Below are 16,637 nucleotides of genomic sequence, written 5' to 3' on the forward strand. Positions count from 1 at the left end.
TCCCCAAGTGATTAGTATTAATCTACATGATGACTTTGTATGAGTTTTTTCAGATATATTATTTCACTATGTGAATGTACCGTGATTTTTATAAGCTGCTTAATGTTGAATATTTAGGTAGTTTTATTTGTATTGCTTTCATAAATAAATCTGTTTACAGATAATGTTTATGTTTGTGACTAAAGACTTACATAGTCTTCTCATTATTTGTTGTGGGAACGTCTTAAAAAAATCTTAAAGATTTTTTCATAAGTGTTGCCATTTATTCATTCATCAGAAATATTTTTTGAGTGCGTCCTATGAGACTAGGAGCCATTCTGGGCCTTTGGTGATATAGCTGTGGAGAAAACAGATGATAATCTATGCACTCGTAATTGTGTTTATTCTTGTGGGGAAGACAGATAATAAGATAGGAAAGTAAAATATGCAAGAGCCAAGGAGAAAATTAAAGCAGAAGAGGTAGATGTGTGGAGGGCAGAGGCAGAGGGGTGAGGGGTGCGGTTTTAAATGGGTCAACTAGAGGAAGCTTTGCTCTTTGCTTCAAGAAGAGGATATTTGGGTAAAAAGCTAAAGAAAGGGGAAATATTTGTGGGGGAAAAGCCTTTCTGCCACAGTAACCAGCAAGTTCAAAATGCCTCAGCCAAGAATGTGCCTAGTCTCTGGAAGGCACTGAGAAGAGGCCAGTATGGGTGGAACGAAGGAGGAGGCAAGTAATAAGATATGAATAGAAGAAATGGGCTAGATTATGTAGGGTCCTCTGGGTTATGCTAAGGATGTGGCTTATACTTTGAATCAGATGGAATGCCATGGGGGATTTGAGCAGAGGAGTGACATTGTCTGACCTAGCGTTCTGACTCCTATGTTAAGACTATAATTATTTTGGGTAACAGCAGAAGCAAGGAGTCCAGTTGGGAGACTATGGCAATACCATAGAAAGAAATAATGTCAGTCAAACTCAAGGAATAGCTGTGAAGTTGACAATAAGTGGTCAGATCCTGAAGATAGACCTGCAAGTATTTACTGAAAGGTTGAAAATCATGAGTGAGAGAAACAAAATAATCAAAGATGACTTGAAGGTTTTTTGTATTGAGCGACTAGAAGTATGCAGTACTAATAACTAGATGAGACAGACAGTAAGGAGCAGATCTGAGGAAGAACAACAGGACCTAAATGTTGGACTTCAGTTGGAAATTAGAAATGTTGAGTAGGCAGTAGGAGTGAGACTTGAAAGTCGGGCACAGAGAAATGCTTTTGGGAATCATCAGCATTGCATCGGTCAGTTATTGCTGTGTAAGAAATGATCACAGAATCTGAGTAGAATACAACAATAAGATGTTTATTTCCACATGTCTGCTAGTTGACTTGGGGCTGGCTCATCTAGGCGGAGATTCTCTGGGCAACTCTGCTTAAGCTAAGGGTCAGGCTGGACTTTGCTCCTCACTATGGGTTGGATTTTGGCCTTCTCCACATGTGTTCATTCTGCGGCTCAGAATTAAGGGGCAGCAGCTACCCCCTGTTATGATGATAGCAGAGGCATAGGAGGGAATCTCCACTGCTCAAGAATATGTCTAATATCATCCTATTGGCTAAACAAAATGACAAGGCCAACCCCAAAGTCAAGAAGTTAGGGAGTTTCATTCTACTTCTTGTGGGATAAAGGACAAAGTTACGTAGCAAAGGCTGTGGATACAGAGAGAAGTGAAATATAAGGACAATAATTCATTCTACTGTGGGCATATACATCATATTTGAAGCCTTGAGTCTGGATGAGATCCAAAATGATGGCACCAATTTACTCTCATTACCCATATGTGAGAGTTTCTGTTTCCTTTGTTCTGGCCAGCTTTGCATTATTGTTTTAAAGTGGATTTGCCAATGTAAGCAACGAAAAATAACACTTTCTTGTTTTAACTACAATAATTGTACTTCTAAGCCAAGCTTAGAATATAGGAAGGCTTGGAGTCAGTGTATGATTTTGATTTTCCAGTAAGATTTTCTTTCAATGGCTTATTACGCTTTGGTCTAGTGACCAGGAAGAAAAGATTCCCAGTAGACGTTCTTCCCTTTTATACATTTAACCCTTTTTACCCTTTTATAATTGCTAAAATGGGATGAAAATGAATTTCAAATTAGTGTGGCTTATAAATCTAATCCAGCACCTACCGTTACCCTCTCTTAATCACTATTAATTTATCAGAAGAGATTTCTTGTTGGGGAGAACCAAAGGAAACAATAATATATATATTTTTTGACTAACAAAACCCATTGAATTTTTGACTCACACATGCAGTGTTGACAATATGATAAATGGTAAAGCTGCCACAGAAAAACTTATAATGCTTCACTGCAGATGGGGGACCCTGCTATTTTAAAGTCACTATTGTGAGAAAGTGACCCGTGTGGCTGTCTGTGGCCAAAGGTTCGCATATGCCTGTTGGTTCTCAGCAAAGGGCATTGTGCCCTATTTACAATGCACACAATCTGTTCAAGTCTTTTGAAATTCATTATATGTAGGCTGCGTATATTTTCAGTGAGTTGAAAACATCCTTAAGATTTCTGAGGTATGGTAAAATTTCATATTTTTAGTGACCGGCATATTTATCTTAGAAAAGGAATTCTAATATTAGGATCTTGAACATTGTTCACATGGAAATTGTAGGTGAGTTCAGCAGTGGTCTTGAGACAAGCACGTGGCTGAGCAGTGAGGGAGTGAGGGCTAGCCTCTCAATGGGAGGGAAACGTTTCATTTTCAACAATGGCACTGGGAAACTGTGTTTTCCTCTTGCACGTGATAAAGAGCACAGTACTGCGTACTTTTAGTGTAAAAATAGAAAATCCGTTAAGAAATAAAAACACTGTTGATTGCATTGCTTGAGAAAAATATTCATCTATTCATTCACAGTAGGTTTGTTCTCTCAGAACAAGACTTTTTTGCATTACCTTAAATTTGATCCAAAAAAATTGTGTTGGACTCTAATTAACTGAATCATAGTGAATGGAATTTTGCATTTAATAAGCAATAGTTTTATGATTTTGTGTGCCCTGTTTTGATATCAAGCATATTTGACCACAATATACATGCTATATATGACTATTTTGTTGTCTTTTCATACTCAGATGCGTAGCTTCTCTTTTTCCTAGTAAATGCCAAATACACTTAGTGCTCAAAGCATGTTTTTGAAAATAATTAAGCAGGTGCTGGGTCATTATTTGGCTTGGGGAGGTCAGCAGGGGAAAGTCAAACACAGCTGGATTCAAAAGGGGTCCCGATCTCTCTTGGGAGAAACTTCCTCCAACCAAGGCAAAGAGCAAAGCCTTTATGTGCATATGAAACAAAAAACTGAAAGTTGTAGTTTATTTAGGCTGTGTTAATATAAAATAAATAATTCAGACCAAATAAAAGCTATTTTAAGGGCATGCACTTTCTAATATCACTGGATTTAGCTATTGCCTAATTAACTAAATATGTCCTCTTTGCAGTGGTTTTATTATCCAGACTACCTAAGATGATTATACTGTCTAAAACGTGAAGCACATATAAAGGAAATGGTCTTCAATTTTGCTAGTTTAGCTGCAGCCTGGTGGTACTGTAAATAGATAGTGAGAATGAATTGTATACATGCATTTTTCTGGCACCTGGCTCTTATTTTTAGGGCTTATATAAGAGGAAACAGTATAACAGCAATAAATGTGTAGTTTTAAGTTAAATACTAATTCCCAAAGCCGCTTTGACATCAAAGATCATTATTTCTATAAATGTTTTAAATATTTTCAAATGTCATTTTTGAAAGTCTAAGTAACAATTTCATTGAAAATTTCCAAATGCACAATTTGTATTAGGGATATACAGGATGGGTAGGTAAAAAAAAATACATGTAATAAACTAAGTATATATATTTAGGTTTTTTTTAACAGCCTAAAGAGAACATTTGTGTGTGTGTGTGTGTGTGTGTGCATTTGCAGAAGAGTCCCTGTATGAAAGAGAGAGAAACAACTATTTATTAATAAGTTTATGGTAGCTATTGTATTGAACACTAGGAATATGCTGATCAAAAAATTTAAAATAAAAAAACAGACCTTGCGTTGATGTCACACATTTCTCTTTACCGAGATACTGTAAAATTAATGAATGCTTAGTTCTGATTTGTGTGAAGGTCTCTATGTAGTTAAAATTCTTCCTTTTACATTAATCATAATCTAAAACGTATGATTTTGTTTTGATATATCTTCAAATTTTAGAGCCATATCATCACAGTATATATTCTCTGATATGGCTTGGAAGAGAGAATGGCATTTTGATGTGATCAGTTGAGGCAATTAATTCATTTTTACCAAACTTCATTGACTCAGATACTCTCTTGGCCTGAATAAATCTGAGGATTAAGCTTTACTGTTAAAACTACAACATGCCAGTGAAGGGTATCTCAAACAGGATTTCATTATCTAAATGTTAAATGAACTTTTTTTCTCCATTTGTTTCTGTGAGGGGTTGGGGTAAGAAGTTCTCACAGCTGCCAGACAAAGAATGACTCTATTTAAAGGGTGGTTGGAAGCACAAATGTTGATTATCTGAATGAAAGAATTTAATTAAGTTTCCTAAAGAACAGGATACTACTGACATCACTGATTGGCAAAACGAAACAGGGAAATACAGTATTTAACGTTATGATATTTTTCACTTAATGATGCCAGTATTAGATCTTGGCTGGTGTCCTAGAATAGGCACAATGGCTTGGCAACAAATTAATTATTTTGCAATTGCAGATGTGGAGCTTTGGAGTGTGAAGTTTTCTTTGCCAAGATGTTTTTGGGAAAAGAACCAAAGTAATCATTGAATTTCCTCGTCTACGCGCATATCCTTGTTTATGAATATGGTTAAAATTCTCGACGTCAGACGGTCACAATCTCATAAACAACATACAATTAACCTCCAAAACTGGTTCTTTAACACAACAGACTGAGGACAAAAAACCTAACGGGCCTGGGTCACAGTCCATAAAAATAGCTTAAAATTTGCAGATAATATCTTCAAACAGTTCATATTTTGATAAAGAAGATTGTGCCTATTTGCCCTTGATCATTATTATTTTAATGAGGATATTTAAGGTCATACTAACTTTCACTGCAACTGAAAATTGTGCTGGTGGTCAATGGGAGTTGTATGTCACATCATTCTTACTTAACCATAAAACCCCACATCGGTGGGTAAGATACCTCAACATTAAAGTCATCATTATAAATAACATTGATAGCAGCATTAGGTCTTGGGTATAAAATGATACTTAACACAGTGATTGTTATCAATATATATCCCTGTAGTCAGTTTAGCACTTAGATATGGCTCTAGATGAGAAAAATACGAAGTTGGCCACGGTTTTGAGAGTCAAATTTCTTTTTTTGTAATACACCCTGAAAACATCAATCATAACGAAGATCTATACATTCGTCTTTGTCTGTGTGGGTCAGTGTGCACAGAAATAGGTCATACTCTATTCTTATTAACCACGTAAGTGATCAGGCAACAGATTCTAATACTGGCTCTACCACTTGTGGTGTAATGTCAAACAAGTAAAATAACTTATCTGAGCCTAAATTTCCTAATATGATAAAAACAGATAATATGAAGATCTACCTTAAAAGATTGTTGAAAGTTTTTTTTTAAAATTTTATTTATTTATTTATTTATTTTTTGAGGACGATTAGCCCTGAGCTAACTACTGCCAATCCTCCTATTTTTACTGAGGAAGACTGGCCCTGAGCTAACATCCATACCCATCTTCCTCTAGTTTACACGTGAGACACCCACCACAGCGGTGCCATGTCCGCACCCAGGATCCGAACCAGTGAACCCTGGGCTGCCGAGAAGCGGAACGTGCGAACTTAACTGTTGCACCACTGGGCCAGCCCCTGAAAGTTTTAACTAGAACAATATGTGTAAAGCATTCCCAGAACAAAGTTTACATTTTATACATGTTAGCTATATAGTTTTATATGACATATTTCTATATTCACAAACGTATGTATATACATTTCATATAAATATAACCATATATGCATAGTTATATATGTATACATTGTCTAAATATTTAACAAATATGAATGTGTATCCAAATTTTTTAGATCTTCTGTTTATTGAAGAAAGCATGTACCAAACAAGTAGAATGTGCACCAAGTACATGGATCTTTGCTTAGCTACATCCAGCCACCCACTCCCACAACCCTCTTCATTTAATACATGTGGCCATTTACCTCATATTATAAATTCAATGAGAGGTTTTTGGAAATTCTTTGAAACCATCCTATTTTGACTCCTGCTGGGTCTGCCTTTAAATGGAACTATAAATAGTAGAAAAGAATCTATAAAGACAAATAATAATACAGGATTAATATTGCACTTTCCTGTAGGTGTATGGACTACATATCCTCTAATAACGTAATGTTGGCAGGAACAAATGGATAATTTCTTTGCGAGCTTCTCCAGAACTCTAACAAAGAATTGTTGTTTTATCTTCCTTTCATATGAGAGATACAAGTATGATTTTTTGGTCTTTAATGATTTATACAATCTTATTTAAAAATGATTTTGGATTTACTTGCTACCTTCCAAAGTGTAACTGTGGACTTAATTGTAGTTGTCCCCAAATCTAGTTCTGTGGGGTGTAAGGTCAACATTCATTTTAATTATTGCTCAAATATCACAGTTACTAAAATGTTTCTTTGTACTATTTCTAACGTTTATCTCCTATATTCTTTCTAAATAAAGCTATTGTCAAGAATTTATTTTCTCATGGATATCCAAAATTATATACCCTCACACTTTTACCAGAAAAACAAAATCGCTATGTTTTGTTGTCTTAATGATCTTCCCAATCAATTCTCTATTGACGTAATGAATTTGGGCCTTAATGGTGATTTTTACATTGGGATCAAATAAATTGGAATAGTAATGACCTGAAATTCCTAGAAGCATTTTGAGAAGATTTTGTAAAAGAGGTAGTCTCAATCAGAATTTGTAAAATGAGATTATATGGATATTTTAAATTTAGTTAACATATTATTATAGCATTTGGGAAGAAAATTTACCTCTGTGTTAATACTAAGAATCCTTTGGTTTGATTTTAAAATTGACCGTTGTTCTGAATTTAACCTCAGGGATATTGTGACACCAACCTAAAAATAAAAATGATGTGAAAATATCACCCCCTTGAAGCTGAGCCAGTGTAAGTTATGACTTTCATGTTTTCTGCTCTTCACTTGCTTATGGTTCCTGGAAATTGTTTAAGATATCTCCAGAACATTTTCATATGTAAAGTCCATTTTTTTTTTTTTTTAGAATGAGAAGGAATAAACTAAGCTTCTTTTTCTTACTTTATGTCCAGAACCAATAAACATAATTCAAGTAACGCCTAACTTGACTATATAAAAAAGCTTTTATTTATTGATTATAAATGAGAAGGAATCCATTGTGAAGCTGAAATGCATTGTGTAACTTGTCAGAGCAACTTTACATTCTTGGCTTCTAACATCATTGCCTGTTCAGACTGTTATGTGATGAGACCATCAGTGGTTCCAAAATACTTCATGTTAAGCCCTAAGGCTCTTTGAAACAGTGATAACCTGGGATGTGTTCTGAATCAGAATCTCCTGAGGCCAGCCTTAGGATTTCTTTGAATAATTCTTTCTTTGGTCTTTAATGTCTAGATCCACCAAATGACCTTTGGTTTTTGATCCCTACAAGTGGAATCTTATCAAGAGTTATTCTGGGTTACGAAACAGGAGATGGATCAAGGGAGCCCTTTGCTCTGGCTGCCAGGACATCTTGAGGAGATGCTGTTACATCTGGTTGTGTTTAATGTTTTTGTTATTGATATGGAAGAGCTGTTTAAAAGTGCATTAAATTAATCTCATGGGAGATACTGCAGACTACAAAGGCATATGAAAAACACAGTACAAACAGGATAACAGGAAGGAAAGTATATTTTCCTTGGACTATAATTCCCAGCCTAATTTTTTTTTACTGGAAAAGAGAAACACAGACCCTCCCTTCCCAAAACTCCTCTGCCCCCAACCACCACAGCATATACAACTATCAATTCCAATTGAAAAATAAGATACTGGCAATTTATACAGATTTAATGTACTCTTCACAATAAAGCAAAAAGGAGATGATATTGGGATCATATTAAAATGAGAAAGTTGAAGCAAGTAATTTATCCAAGTACAATAGCCAGTAAGTGGCAAAATCTAAACTTGAACTCAGGGCTATCAGACATCAAAGCCATGCATGTTCCATTTCCCCGGACTGCTTTGCTCCCCCAAAATATAGAATTTAGGGCAAGTAAATCTAATTAGATTTTACTGGTGAAAGACACAAAAAGTGTTTTAGAACTAACTACTTCTTTCTGCTTTATAAAATCCTAATCAGAACTTGTCTGGGCTATTATATTTTCTTAATACTTCTAAAAGCTAGAAATATTATGATGCTCGTGTTACTGAACAAAGTTGGGGTTCTCTTGCCTGATGTGCATAAAAGAAGCCAATTATTATGGCATCAGCTTTTGGGAAAAGAAATCAGCTTTATTTTGTGGGATCAATCTGCGAAGAGGCAGGGCATATGCTCTCAGATCTGTCTCCCTGATCCATGGCTTGGGCCACAATTTATGGGATGAAGGGGAGAATGGTCTGAAGTGTGGAGATAGATGATTGGAGGTAAGGAGAAGTGAGGTAATTGATGATCTGCACAAATGTAGTAAAGCTTCGTGCCTCTACATAGGACGCATGTTCACAAAATGGTGGTGTTACTATGATCTGAGGGTACAGTCTTTAGCTCCTTGACATCAAAAAGGCCACTTACTGAGCATTTGCACAGGCTCAGTTGATGGGTTGCTGGTCTCAACTGGCCTGAACTGGACAAGGGGTCTCAGTTCCTGACAAACCATTCTTAATTACTCTGTTGATAAGATGGGGTCAGTTGAACTGGTCCTGGAGGGCCCAAGGTTATACTTGATTTTCCCAAGCTAATAAAATGGTAATTGGCAGATGATATACAAGGAAAATATACAGCATAACATCTAAAGAAATATTAACATAACTTGAACTTTTTAAACTAATGATTTGTGTAATCATTGGTTTATATCCAAAACATCTTAAAAGAATGAAAGTATAGGAGGCCACCCTGGTGCAGTAGTTAAGTTCACATGCTCTGCTCATTGGCACGGGGTTTGCTGGTTCAGATCCTAGGCACGGACCTACACACCACTTATCAAGCCATGCTGTGGCAGGCGTCCTACATATAAAATAGAAGAAGATGGGCACAGATGTTAGCTCAGGGCCAATCTTCTTCAGCAAAAAGAGGAGGATTGGCAGCAGATGTTAGCTCAGGGGTGGTCTTCCTCAGACCAAAAAAAATGAATGAAAGTATATATATATATATATATATTTTTGTAAAGACTTCATTTTTTTCCCTTTTCTCCCCAAAGCCCCCCAGCACATGGCCGCATACTCTTCGATGCGGGTCCCTCCAGTTGTGGCACACAGGATGCCACCTCAGCGTGGCCCAATGAGCAGTGCCATGTCCGCACCCAGGATTCGAACCAACGAAACACTGGGCCACCTGCAGCGGAGCGCGCGAACCCAACCACTCAGCCACGGGGCCAGCCCCAAAAGTATATATTTTTTAAAGTCAAAGTTAGTAAGAAGATTATAGGCAGGAAATAATGAATATAGGAGCAATCTTACCATCTATTTGCATTAATATCATATTGTAAATTATCTAAAAATTTTAAAAGGCAATATAGCATGATGGTTAAAAGAGTGAGGTTTAGAGTCAGACTGCCTGTGATTAAATAACTTACCAACTTTCGGCAAGTTATATTATTTCTTATAGCCTTGTGTTTTTGTTGTTGTTGTTTTCATCTGTAACATGGACATAACAATTACCAATAACCAATATGGTATGGTATGCATAATATGAGTTAATGCATGTAAATTATTTTGAACCAGTACCCAGCATAAGTCAGCTGGGTTATAACATTAAGTGCTAATTATTATTATTAGCTATACACGTATATTCCAAAATTTGTGAGATATTACTATATTCAAAATTAGATTTGATAAATTCCAAATGTATTTTTCTTGACTAAACTTCTATCAATCGTGTTACTACAAACCCATGGTACCATCTGTATGTTTAAGAGGAACTGGGATCAGTTAGTGCTAAGAGAAAAGTAAGCCTAGCCAAGCCAGGATACTATGTCCAGAGTCATATAGCAAAACGCATATCCCCAGGAGGGAACTGACTTTAAAAGTAATCCCTCTTGGGGAGATAAATATTTATTGGCCAAAAGATGTTGCCTTTGCCGTCAATTATTTTTGAGCTATTATTTCTGAATTTGCCAGTGGTATTTATAAATATATCCTCAATGAGTCAGTAATTGAAGATCTTCATAGTCTGAACAAAAATTCAATTTGAGAAAACAGACATCTGGAGTCATGCTTGATGAGTAAGGTGGTTGATCAAGACTGGGTTTAAGTAAAGTGATGAGACTGGTTTCTGTGAGTGACTCATCAATGGTTCTGAGAACAATACTCACATTTGGGGTGAAGCAGCAATTCATACATGCTGAGAACTTTGCCAGAGACTTTGCATGCTGACTCTCACAGATGCCCATGGTGATTTTGGGGTCGAAACACACTTTTTTTTTTACACTGATTGCTTTGAATTATTGGCAGAAAATCAGTGTCTACTAACTTTAAATCGTATGCTATTATCTTTGATGACTGGATTTTTGACATATACCGGAGAAGAGCAGGAGCTGAGTGATGCTGTCTCTGCAAACACAGATGTCTGCTGCTGACGAGGCGCGGAGGCTTTTCATTTATCCACATGTTTGTGGCTGCCTTGCCAAAGGGACAATGTTGAGATGGAATAGTATGAAAAGAAAGGCAAGCATCATTCCAGGGAGGCTGGAAAGAATTTTGCATGATAAAAATCAGTTTCCCTGGTCCCTGGATAGAACTATTGTAATGGATCCTTGAGGCACACATGGCTGGAAGGTTTTTTAGATTTGACCTCCCTTAACTATGTGACATTCTCCATAAGGACACATTGTCTCTTGGCCACCTTCATGCTTGACTTGACCTCTTTCAATCTCTAGACAATGAAGTCATGGATGCTTCTTTATGTAGTTTTGCTAAATGAATGAATTCCAATTTAATTCTTAAAAGATATAACTACAGTTATAAAATAAAATACAGGCTAAAAATAGCCCCAACTGTTAAGAAACATACTTGGAAAAACCAAGTGATGTTTTATTGCTTTATTTTTGTTGTGCTGATTTGCCTTTTGTGACTGTTTGTAATTACCCTTCCAGTGACCTTTTTCATTGTCACTCCAATTATAGTCACTGTTTTCATGGGAATTAGGTAAAAGAAGTCAGACTGCTGTAAGTGAGGCACTTCTTCAACCCTATTAATTGGCAGACGGGTGAGGTGAAGTCTTTTTGCCACCTGCTGAGGAGCAGTTGAGAGGCCCTGCCTCAGTCACCCCAAATGCCACTGTTGTCCGCAGGCTCTCAGGCAGCAATTGTAAATGAGATTCCTTTGTGGCCTCCTTCTTTAAAGCCTGGACAAATCTTTATGTGAAGCACCATAATTCTTTTTGTCTGGCCCCTGGGATCAAAGTCTCCTTCTAAACTAGTATTTCTACAGCCAGAATCAAGCTGGCTTTTTCTCCTTAGAAAATATGTTTATTTCCATATAAAAAGATGATCTCAGTTCCCTACAGATGATTTAGAATAAATCTACCAATCATTTACATATATATTACATCAGCGGCTGTTTGCCTTGATAAGAAATAAAGAATCTTGGCTTCAAATGGCTTTCTTCCATATAATGCTTGATTGCGTATACGTTTCTTCCTCCATACAGAAAGTCTAATGGAAGCAAAGAAAAACCCGAACTCATGCTTATTATTATTATCTGCTTCTTTGGAGAGTTTTCTCTATCACTTGCTTTTCAGTAGGGTACTTTCCACACACTGAACTCAGGAGTTTAGTACCCATTTGTGTTAGGGAAGCCTCCTTCAACGATGTTTGTGCTAGTAGAAATTTCATGTGAAAAGAAAACATTACCTAAAGTAAGTAATGTTTGAACAGCTTTTGTTTCTTAACAAAAACCATAAAATTGGGTCAGTACGTGGAGGGATGTTTATCACTTTTTTAGTAGTGATGCTAGAGTTTGTTATTTGAGAGGTAGGCCTAGTGGGAACCACAGCTGTTGAAGTTTATGAATATTTGTTTTCCCTGTTGGATTGAGTCCACAGTGCCAGGGAGAACGAATTTTAGCTAAGCTGCATTGGCTTCCAAGGAAGCCTTTTGGAATTATAAAGATAGCAAGGGCTTGGGAGCCCACCTTGTAGATTTTAAATGCTATTTCTACCACTTACCTATTGTACAACCTTGGGCAAATTACAAATGTCTTAAAACTCAGTTTCCTCAAACAAACAACCCAATTCTAAAGTGGGCTGAGGACTGTGGTAGACATTTCACCTAAAGAAGATATATGGATAACCAATAAGCACATGAAAAAATGTTCAATATCACTAGTCTTCGGGGGAATGCAAATCAAAACCATAATGAAATATCAATTCACATCCATGAGGAAGGCTATTATTAAAGAAAAAAAAAGGAAAATGACAAGTGTGGTGAGGATGTGGAGAAATTAGAACACTGTGCATTGCTTGTAGGATTATAAAATGGTGCAGTGTAGAAAACAGTTGGGCTCAAAAAGTTAAACATAGAGTTACCATATGACCCATGAGTTCCACTTCTATGTTATACCCAAAAGAACTGAAAGCAGGGCCTTAAATAGATACTGTACTTCAATGTTCATAACGGCGTTGTTCACAATGATCAAAAGATAGAAACAACTCAAACGTCCATCTACAGGTAAATGAATAAACAAAATGTGGTATATACATACAATGGAATATTATTCAACCTTAAAAAGAATGAAATTCTGATACATGTTACAACATGGATGAACTTCGAGAGCTATGCTAGGTGACATAAGCCAGACACAAAAGGACAAATATTGTATGATTCCACTTAGATTAGTCACCTAGAATAGGCAAATTCATAGACATAGAAAGTAGAACAGAGGTTACTTTGGGAGTACTTCTGGGAGAAGGGAGAAAAGGGAAGTTATTGTTTAATGAGTACAGAGTTTCTTTTTTGGAATGATGAAAAAGTGCTGAGAATAGATAGTGGTAGTGGTTGCCAAACATTGTAAATGTACTTAATGCCGTTGAATTATACACTTAAAAATGGTCGATGATAAATTTCGTATTATGTATTTTGCCACAATTAAAAAAAAACCCTTAGTTTCCTTCTCAATAAAATTAGAATTCACCTCTCATATGTTTGTTTGATATTTAAATTACATAGAGAACAAAAATTTTTATAGTGCCCAGACATGGTGCCAGACATCTGTTAGTTCATGGACATTATCCGTCACCCATACTCTTTGTTGTTGTTTTTGTTTTTATTTTTTTCCAGCTTTATTGAGGTATAATTCACATACAACACTGTATAAATTTAAGGTGTACAGCATGATGACTTGACTGACATATATTGTGAAATGATTACCACAATAAGTTTAGTTAATACCCATTGTCTCATATAGATACAAGAAAAATTTTGTTCTTGTGATGAGAACTCTTAGTATTTACTCTCCTAATGGCTTTTAGATACACCCTACAGCAGTGTTCACTATAGTCATCATGTTGTACATTACATCCTCAGTACTTAATTATGTGTCTTATACCTGGAAGTTTGCACCTTTTGATAGCCTCCATCCACTTCTCCCGCCCTCTACTCCCCCGCTCCCACCTCTGGTAACCACAAATCTAATCTTTTCCTGGGTGTGTGGTTTTTTTATTTTATAGATTACACATAAAAGTGAGCTCATACAATATATCTTTCTCTGACTTATTTCACTTAGCATAATGACTTCAAGGTCCATCCATGTTGTTGCAAACAGTAGGATGTCCTTATTTTTTTTTTTCTTCAAGGAAGATTAACCCTGAGCTAACTTCTACCAATCCTCATCTTTTTTCTGAGGAAGACTGGCCTTGAGCTAACATTCGTGCCCATCTTCCTCTACTTTATATGTGAGTTGCCTACCACAGCATGGCTTGCCACATGGTGCCATGTCCACATCCGCGATATTAACCAGCAAACCCTGGGCCACCAAAGCAGAATGTGCGCACTTAACTGCTGTGCCCCCAGGCCGGCCCCAGGATGTCCTTATTTTTATGGTGGAATAATATTCCATTGTGCATATATACGTGTGTGTATATACACACACGTATATATGTACACACACACTCACACCACATTTTCTTTATCCATTCATCTATCGACGGACACTTAGATTGGTTCCATGTCTTGGCTATTGCACATAATGCTGCAATGAACATGGGAGTGTGGATATCACTCTGACATCGTGTTTTTGTTTCCTTTGCATATGCTCCTAGAAGTAGAATTGCTGGATCATGTGGAAGTTCCATTTTTAATTTTTTGAGGCGCCTCCATACTATTTTCCAATGTGGCTACTCCAATTTACCATCCCACCAACAGTTTCCTTTTCTCCATATCCTTGCCAACATTTATCTCACATCCTTTATCTTTTTGATGCTGGCCGCTCTAAGACATGAGGTGATATCTCATTGTGGTTTGGATTTGTGTTTCCCTAATGATTTGTGAGATTGAGCACCTTTTCATGTACTTGTTTGTCATTCGTATATCTTCTTTGGAAAAATGTCTATTTAGGTCCTTTGCCCATTTTTTTAAATTGGATTATTTGGGTTCCTTTGCTATTGAATTGAATGAGTTCTTTATATAGTTTGGATATTAACCTCTTATCAGACATATGATTTGCAAATGTTCTTTTCCATTCTGTAGGTTTTTTCCTTGTGTTGATTGTTTCTTTTACTGTGCAGGATTGTTTTAGTTTGCTGTAGTTCCGCTTATTTTTTATTTTGTTGCTTGTGCTTTTGGTGTCATATCCAAAAATTATTACCAAGACTCATGTCAAGAAGCTTTTTTCCCATGTTTTCTTTGAGGAGTTTTAAGGTTTCTGGTCTTACATATAAATCTTTAATCCATTTTAAGTTAATTTCTGTGAATGGTGTATGATAGAGGTCTAGTTTTATTCTTTTACATGTGAATATCCAATTTTCCCGACATCATTTATTGAGGAGTCTGTTTTTTCTCCCTTGAGGTCTCTTGGCTCCTTTGTCAAATATTAGTTGACCATGTATGTATGGATTTATTTCTGGGCTCTCAATTCTGTTCCATTGTTCTATGTATCTGTTTTTATGCCGATACCATACCGTTTTGATTAGGATGACTGTACAATATCGCCGGAAGTCAGGAAGTGTGATGCCTCTTGTTTTGTTCTTTCTCAGAATTGCTTTAGCTATTCAGGATCTTCTGTCTTTCCATATAAATTTGAGGACTGTTTTTTCTACTTCTGTGAAAAATGCCATTGGATGCTTGATAGAGATTGCACTGAATTTATAGATGTCTTTGTGTAGTTTGGGCATTTTAACGATATTAATTCTTCCAGTCTATGAAAGTGAGATACTTTTCCATTTATTTCTGTCTCCTTTTCTTTCTTTCATCAGTGTCTTATAGTTTTCAGAGTAGAGATCTTTCACCTTCTTTTTTAAATTTATTCCTAAGTATTTTAGTCTTTTTGATGTTATTGTAAATGGTTTTTATTTGCTTTTTTCAGATAATTTGTTGTTAGTGTATAGTTATGCTACTGATTTTTCAATGTTAGTTTTGTATTCTGCAACTTCACTGAATTTGTTGATTAGATCTAACAGTTTTTTGGTGGAGTCTTTAGAATTTTCTATCTATAAAACCATATATGCAAATAGAGACAATTTTACTGCTTTCTTTCCAATTCTGATGTCTTATTTCTTTTTCTTGCCTGATTTCTCTGGCTATGACTTTCAGTACTATGTTGAATAGGAGTGGTAAGGGTGGGTATCCTTGTCTTGATCTTAGAGAAAAAGTTTTCAACCTTTCACCATTGAGTATGATGTTAGCTGTGGGCTTGTCATATATGGCCATTATTATGTTGAGGTATGTTCATTCTATAATTTGTTGAGTTTTTTCATGAAATAGATGTTGAATTTTGTCAAATGCTTTTTCTACATCTATTGAAATGATCAAATGAGTTTTTTCTTTCATTCTATTAATGTGATGTATCACATTTATTGATTTGCATATATTGAACCATCCTTGCATGCTAGGGATAAATACCACTTGACTATGGTGAATGATCTTTCTAGTGTGCTGCTGAATTCCGTTTGCTAGTATTTTTTAAAGATATTTTGCATATATGTTCATCAGGGATATTGGCCTGTCGTCTTCTTTTCTTATAGTGTCCTTTTATGGCTTTGATATAAGGAAAATGCTGGCTTCATAAAATGAGTTTGGAACTGTGCCCTTCTCTTTGAATTTTGGAAGAGTTTGAGAAGGATTAGCATTAATTCTTCTTTAAATATTTGGTAACATTGACCAGTGAAGCCATTTGGTTCTGGGATTTTTTTCATTGGGAGATTT

This window comes from Equus asinus, chromosome 1 (genome assembly GCF_041296235.1).
Source record: "Equus asinus isolate D_3611 breed Donkey chromosome 1, EquAss-T2T_v2, whole genome shotgun sequence".
NCBI lineage: Eukaryota > Metazoa > Chordata > Mammalia > Perissodactyla > Equidae > Equus > Equus asinus.